General features: G+C 32.9%; 1 long non-coding RNA gene across 2 annotated transcripts; it reads left to right on the forward strand.

The window, feature by feature from the left end:
• The first annotated feature begins 438 nt into the window (after window positions 1–438).
• LOC107692253 (uncharacterized) lies at window positions 439–1,944 on the forward strand. 2 transcript variants are annotated; one of them, XR_001634629.1, is made up of 4 exons: window positions 439–549; window positions 1,115–1,203; window positions 1,494–1,612; window positions 1,881–1,944. It is a non-coding gene; the product is annotated as an uncharacterized LOC107692253 (long non-coding RNA). The 2 variants fall into 2 exon arrangements; XR_001634628.1 differs by having other exon boundaries at window positions 439–1,203.
• The last annotated feature ends 5,211 nt before the right edge of the window (window positions 1,945–7,155 follow it).

Raw genomic sequence — 7,155 nt, forward strand, 5'->3', positions numbered from 1 at the left:
ATAAGTGTTCTTTTGTTTTAATGCTGTGAGCTGCTCAAAGCTGCTAGTTGGTGGACTTGCTTCAGACTCGTGGCACCAGGGTATTGTGGACAGATTTATGACGTTGTCTTGGGCTTCTTTGTGGAATTTGGCTCTTTGGGTTCTTCAACACCAATCTGATCGAATCTTAAATTGTCTGAGTCGGTCTGATACCCTACAAGTAGAATAAAATAAACATTAAATAATATCAAACATCTAGTCTGAGTCGTCCAACGCGATCTTAAGTAGAATAAAATAAACATTAAATAATATCAAACATCTACATTCACTATATTATCCAGTCTCCGCTGTAGCTCCCGTGACCTAAATTCCCAGAATGCATTGCTGCTGTGACGACAAATTCCCATTCTCTATATATCTACTATTTAAGTAAAATGTACTTAAAAGACTAACGGGGATTAGGCTGTTAAAGACACGATTCTTCTGATTGAGGCCATTTTGAATTTTCAGTCCAACGGGTGACAGGACTGCATTTTTCTGCACTGCTATCAACTTAAAGGCACTGAAAAGGTAAGAATTAAATCACATATGAGCAGATTAATTGTTGAATGCTTTAAATGTCACCAAATATGTTATGATAAAGCAAAATGTTTGCTGTATTAGCTGGTTCACAAGTACTCCTGCATTTACGTTAGCCTTGAAGCTAAAATAAGCTAACAGTTAACGATTTCGCGCCACATTTTTCGTTTTCTTGATCGACACTTTAAGTAATATACTTTTGTTTTAACGTTTTTATCCACTCAGTATTAAGCATGTGAGTTACGTAGTTATGGATTAATTGGGTTTTACGGCTGTAATTTAGTTGTAATTTGGATTATGTACCCAATATGCCTTAAACTAATGCTTGTATATAACTAATAAAGTTATTTGACTGTTTTCCTTCATTATCCTTTGAAATAATATGAAATATGTCTTCAAACATTAGGAAAAAAGTAGTTTCCTACTCATTTAACGTTACACAAATGACTGAAGAGTCAGAGTTAGCAGAGACGTTTATTCTGTGTCCGAGTTTGGCTGTACGGGAGTTTGGGGAAAGTACCATACGGTAATCGCTTTACGTTTCTTTCATTTTAAGGAATTTGACATCAGCATTGAGCTCATTTATGACTCCGGCGCTTCTCCGTCATAAATCTTCTCCGTCAGAGGCCAGCCGCACCGAAAAAGGTAAGAAATGCATTAAATATGAGCGGATTGAATTGTATACCTGTATACTTAATGTTTTTCATTATCTGTAATGCAACTCCTCAATGATTTAAAGTTACTGCTTGTATACAACATAAATATACTTGCCTTTTATTTAATTATATGTTGAAATTATATGAAATATGTCTTTAAACATTTGGAAAAAAAGTTTATCCTAAAGCATTTCCATAAATTAATGAGTTAAATTTAGCTAAGACAGGTGTTTTGGGAACGTCATGTGGTAATTGCTACTTTTTTGCTGTAATTTTAAGCAGTTTGACGTCAAAATTGAGTTCTCATTAAGACTGGGGCACTACTGAACTATTATCATGTGAGGAGCAAGGGACAAGACTAAAATCTTCTCCATCAGAGACCAACTGCCCTGAAAAAGGTAAGAATCACATATGACCACATTGATGCTGGAATGTTGTAAAGGCACTATTGCAATGGGGTATAAATGAAATATAATTACTATGTTCCTACTTCTTACCAGTTAACATTTAGTTTGTCCTTGTTTTTCTTTATTTCAGTGGACAAGTTGTTTTAGAATATAATAATAATAATAGAATAGAATAATAATAAATCAATCTAAAGAAATAATTTCAATGAAATGGAATGAAAGTAGAATCTTTGTCCGCTTACACTGTTTTACTTCACAGGATCTGGATGATGAAGATCCAAGAAGATCCAATCACGTCCCATCAACAATCCCACACCTCTGAAATGAAAATTCTGTCATTTACTTGTTTGTCACTCCAAACCTGTAAGACTTTTATTCGTCATCAAAACACAAATGAACATATTTTAAATGAAATCTGACAGATTTCTGTCCCTCCTTTGACAGTCCATGCAACTACCACTTTGATGCTTTGAAAAGTTCATAATCGAGCAGTTTTTATAATTTAAATTTTCTGAAGAGCCACGATTGCTTTATATGATAAACAGTTTGAATGTAGCATTTTATTCACATATATAAAACTGATCAGTGAACATAAACAGAAGTACTTGCTTGACACACAAGAACAAACCTCACTGGTTCTTGCAGAAGCTCAAATGTGCTGCGTGACACAAGAATGAAACGCATTGGTTCTCACACATTGAGCAAGAATGCTTGAGCTTCCGCTTACCATAACTGATCTGCTCTGACGAATGTGCATATGTGAATAAAAGCTAAGTTAGATCTGTTCAGCATATAAAGTAACCGAGGCTCTTCAGAAAATGTTGACTAAACTGCTCAATTTTTATGGATTAGTTTTATGATCTCTTTATGAACTTTTGAAGCGTCAAAGTGGTCCTTGCATAAACTGTCAAGGGAGGGACAGACGCCCCTCAGATTTTATTAAAAATATCTTCATCTGTGTTCTGAAGATGAACAAAAGTCTTATGGGTTTGGAACAACATGAAGGTGAGTAAATGATGACAGAATTTTATTTTTTGGGTGAACTAACCCAAGTGAAGTGTGCTCAGCTTGTAGTAGTAAGTGTTAAGATATTGTGGACTGCAGAACATACATTTTAAGTTTCAAAGTTTACTCTGTAAAACACTATTAAATGTTATTCATTTTTATTTGCTGATGTAATGTTTTTAAAGTAATTGAATTTGATATTTTAACAATGTTCAAAACACTATATACACTGTTTTAAATAGGTCAAGTATTATTCTGAGTGAGTCCATCATATAAACTAGGTGCTATTTATTGTTTGTTTTGTTTTTTCCCCTTGAAGCCTGTAAACAGCTTTATGTAAAGATGAATACATTCATCTGAAAAGCATGTGTGGTAACACTTTAGAACTAGGGAACACATTCACTATTAACTAAGAGTTTGCCCTCAATAAAATTAATAGTAAGGTTTTTGTTATATGAGGTTGTTAATAAGTTAATACATTAATATGTGCTTTATAAGTACTAATAAACAGTCAATATGCTAGCAATATGCATGCTAATAAGCAACTAGTTAATAGTGATAATTGATCTCTAAACTAGTGTTACTAGTAGTGTTAATGATACTCTGTAATTTGCATTGTTGCACTGTTGTAACATTGTAAAGTGAATAAATGTTTTGTTTTGAGGTGCCTGTTTACGGTTTCATTACACTATTGTAGAACAATTTTTTTAAATATTTAAATACAGATTGAATACATTTTTTAAATAAAAAATGTGGCTTGTAAGGAGAAATTGGTAAATATTACTTTAAAAACAACAAGGCTTATGTTTGATGAACTTAAAACTGTAATGTAAAGTCTAATAGAACAAACAAGAATAAAATGAGTTCAAAATACTTAAAAAGCTGATGCAAATAGTTGCCTCAATTTTATTGAGTAAAACAGGCACAATATAAGTGTTAAGATATTGTGGACTGCAGAACATACATTTGAAGTTTCAAAGTTTACTCTGTAAAACGCTATTAAATGTTATTCATTTTTATTTGCTGATGTAATGTTTTTAAAGTAATTGAATTTGATATTTTAACAATGTTCAAAACACTATATACACTGTTTTAAATAGGTCAAGTATTATTCTGAGTGAGTCCATCATATAAACTAGGTGCTATTTATTGTTTGTTTTGTTTTTTCCCCTTGAAGCCTGTAAACAGCTTTATGTAAAGATGAATACATTCATCTGAAAAGCATGTGTGGTAACACTTTAGAACTAGGGAACACATTCACTATTGACTAAGAGTTTTCCCTCAATAAAATTAATAGTAAGGTTTTTGTTATACGAGGTTGTTAATAAGTTAATACATTAATATGTCCTTTATAAGTACTAATAAACAGTCAATATGCTCGCAATATGCATGCTAATAAGCAACTAGTTAATAGTGAGAATTGATCTCTAAACTAAAGTGTTACTAGTAGTGTTAATGATATTCTGTTATTTGCATTGTTGCACTGTTGTAACATTGTAAAGTGAATAAATGTTTTGTTTTGAGGTGCCTGTTTACTGTTTCATTACACTATTGTAGAAAAAAAATTAAAAATATTTAAATACAGATTGAATACATTTTTTAAATAAAAAATGTGGCTTGTAAGGAGAAATTGGTAAATATTACTTTAAAAACAACAAGGTTTATGTTTGATGAACTTAAAACTATAGTTTGTAAATTGAAAAAATTGAGTTGGCATCACTTAAGAAGTTCAAGTTGGAAACATGTAAAGTCTAATAGAACAAATAAGAATAAAATGAGTTCAAAATACTTAAAAGGCTGATGCAAATAGTTGCCTCAATTTTATTGAGTAAAACGGGCACAATATTTTTTACAGTGTACATATTCTGTTACATGATAATCAGAGATGAAACAGGATATGTCATAAAAGATACATGATGGAGATTACTGAACAACAAAACTGGAAATCTACTGAAATGAATGAACTTCCACTGCTTCATAAATTCATAATCTATTATCATGTTATTTTAATCTCAAGGTGTCAGGAGAAACATTTACCGTCCGAATAGGGCTTTTGAGTTGATCTGAATCTCACAGTACAAGCGTCACTCGATAGAAACGTCCACTTTTGGTATGGCAAGATGTCTTAAAATGTATTTCTTTTTTTAACATTTAAACTTAGACCACATTATTAGATTGCCTTTTGACTTTATGAATACACGTAAATGACAGCTTAATGATTTTTTATATTTTTTGTATATTTATTTAAAGATCGCATGTACCCTTTTTTGTCACTGGTGTTACCTTACTTCTTTGGCAATTTTAAAGGTTTTTATGAAATATTATTTCTCTTTTTTTCAGCACATGTAGTCAGAGTTACATAAAAATAATGATAATGCAACAAATAAGGAGATTGTTTTATTTTAATCAGGTTTGTTAAAAGTGTGACTGAATGATGTTAGTTCATTTGCACAAACATGTATTTGCTATAACAACTGGTTAGGACAGATTTATCCAGATTAGGGATGTCAATTTTCGATCATTTCCATTAACGATCAATTAATCGATTAATCATTAACCTCAATGCTGCAAAATGGGTCTATGCAGCCCGGCATGACAGGATGTGCAAAAGTTACTCAAAAAAAAAAAAGAAACCGCTTTCTCACCCAATGTAAAGGGGATTTAGTCTGAATAAAATGCTAGTAGCAGGATTGTAAAATCAATAGATGGGATTATAATCATTTAATAATATAAAGAGAGCTTGTTTGAGATCATTTTACTTTGTCGACTGTTTCCTATCCTGTCACGGAGACCGTTGAACGCGCCTCTTTAAATGGTTTCGTGGTGCTCGTTATTGTATTTTAAAACACAGTTGCAATGTTTTCAACTGACATTATGGCATTTAAAATAAAATGATCCCAAACGTAACTGTGGCGCGTGTGGCTGTGCTGCGCAGTCAGTGAACCGCTTCAATCGGCGCTGCTGCAGCAAAACACACTGTTGCTCACATCAAACATTTTTAACTGAGTATTATAATAATGCACAATAAACTTGACTTATTATGACCAGTACTTAATTTGATCCTGCTGGATCCGGTTACGGAAAATGTCAGATTTTGAATTTTTGCGTTGCGGTAGGCCTATTTGTTTTTAATAATCCGGCATTTACAGTGCATTCGTGACAGTGCATACGAGACGGAGCGAGCGCGGGTTTGGCTAGATGTATTTGGAGCTCCGCAATTTAGCAACAGTAAAGACTGCATTTTACAACAATCACCATTGTGCTGATTCTGACGTTAATTTTGGGTTTTAGGGAAAAAACTAATGTGCACCGCTGTTGAGGGAAAGTAGCTGCACTAAACGCAGCTAGTTTTTAATACTTTTACCTGATATCTTAACAAAATCGACAATAAAATTATCTTAATATCACAGCCACAGACCTAAAGTGTAAGCAGATGTTTGATTGTTTAGTTCTCTGCTCTATCATCACAATTAAACAGGGCTTTCATGTTGAGCGCTCTGTAGCTCCTCTGCGAACAACACAAATGCATCAGACAAAAGTCCTAATATTACTGCATATAAAAACAGCGACTCTTGCGAGATAGAAGTGTTCCTTATTATTTGCGGCTTCAGCAAGATTATTCAACAGCTCTAAAGATGTTTTTACCATTACAATAAATCCAGATCTAAAACTGCCTCAAGCTTTATAACATTCAGCCTCATTAATGAAGAATAAACACCAACCTGTTAGTTCTTCAGTATCTTCAGTGTGTTTGATTCTGCAGGGCTCTGGATCTCTCATCTTCTCTCTGTCCTCTTTAATAAACTCAGTCTTTGCAGATTTCAGCTCTTCCTGATGATCTGATGCTCGTCTTCACTTCAGCATTTATTGCTGAATTACTGAACGTGTGATTGTTGTGGGACGAGCTTCACTGGACATGAATGTCTAAGTGAAAGAAGCAGATTTGCCAAAATCAACAATAAATAAAGCCAGAAAAATAAATGTTATATGCAGTTACTTATATATATATATATATAAATAATTTAAACATTTATGTAGGTGAAGATGTCCTCTAAATTGTATCTTTGAAGAGACGAGAGCTCACTCAGTAACACTGCAATCTCATGTGGTAATAATTCACACATTATATGCATTTCATAGCCACATGGGACATTTTAAATCTATACATGAACAGAGTTATAATGTATTAAAAATCTGTAACGTTATAGATTTTTAATACATTATGTGGCTCATTACTTGGGCTCAAATATGTATTTATCAGTGTTTGTAAGTAATTATAACCATGTAAAGTGACTATAACAAGTTTGATCTGCCAAAGATAAACGACAGAGAAATAACATTATAAATACAATAGCAGCAGCATAACTTGATATCGGTTCGTGTTCATTCCTCTCACAGATCAGACACATTCAGTAACAGCAACATTATCATCACTGCAAACATAGCCACAATCATTCACACGAACACGTGTTTTCCTCACGTTTCTTTAAGTTAGCAGACACAGAAACAGTGCTGTACTCGATGATAAC

Source organism: Sinocyclocheilus anshuiensis, unplaced genomic scaffold (genome assembly GCF_001515605.1).
Source record: "Sinocyclocheilus anshuiensis isolate Anshui unplaced genomic scaffold, SAMN03320099.WGS_v1.1 scaffold995, whole genome shotgun sequence".
NCBI classification, from domain to species: domain Eukaryota; kingdom Metazoa; phylum Chordata; class Actinopteri; order Cypriniformes; family Cyprinidae; genus Sinocyclocheilus; species Sinocyclocheilus anshuiensis.